This window comes from Symsagittifera roscoffensis, chromosome 8, assembly GCF_963678635.1.
Source record: "Symsagittifera roscoffensis chromosome 8, txSymRosc1.1, whole genome shotgun sequence".
In the NCBI taxonomy this organism is placed as follows: Eukaryota; Metazoa; Xenacoelomorpha; order Acoela; family Convolutidae; genus Symsagittifera; species Symsagittifera roscoffensis.
This window is the reverse complement of record NC_087069.1, coordinates 23,174,523-23,175,166: the sequence shown is the minus strand read 5'-3', so window position 1 is coordinate 23,175,166 and position 644 is coordinate 23,174,523.

Here is a 644-nt window from a genome sequence, read left to right as displayed (position 1 = left end):
CTCCCAAGTGTCTGGTAAGCCGCCTTTTCATTTGTCGGCTCCACGAAATTCGTCATCTCAAACAGACTAACACGCATGAAAAGCTCCTTGTAATCATTGTTTTCTTTTTCCGTAGTTTTGTTTCGACAATGGAGAACCCCAAAGCCGACGTGATATTTATGTTGATGAATACCCAATAATCCATACACTCCCTTGGTTTTGCTTTTGTAAATTCACCAACCCCCTTATCTTACCACTTAGAAACTTCACTGATGACGGATTTTATATCGCAGCTCTTCACTAGCTTATTAAGGCAGTTCAATTGAAAGATTTTACTAACATTGTTCTGTCACAGATACTGAGCCGTTTTTTTTGCAATCCAGTCAGATAGCTTTAGAATACTACGACCACAAAATCCATAAGTATATGGAAGATCCACTATAAAACACACACTCTGCAGTTATGTCATAAGTAGTAGATAAATTCTCTAGTTGAAAAACTTTTGTTTTCTATTTACTTTGCACTAACAAAAAACTCGATCATGTCATTGATCAAAATTGTAGCAACTTGTAAATAATCATTTTCATTTAAATCACAACCGCTACAACTTTATTAATTCAAAAACACGTCAACCTATTGTTGAATTTCAAGATTTTTAACCAGAA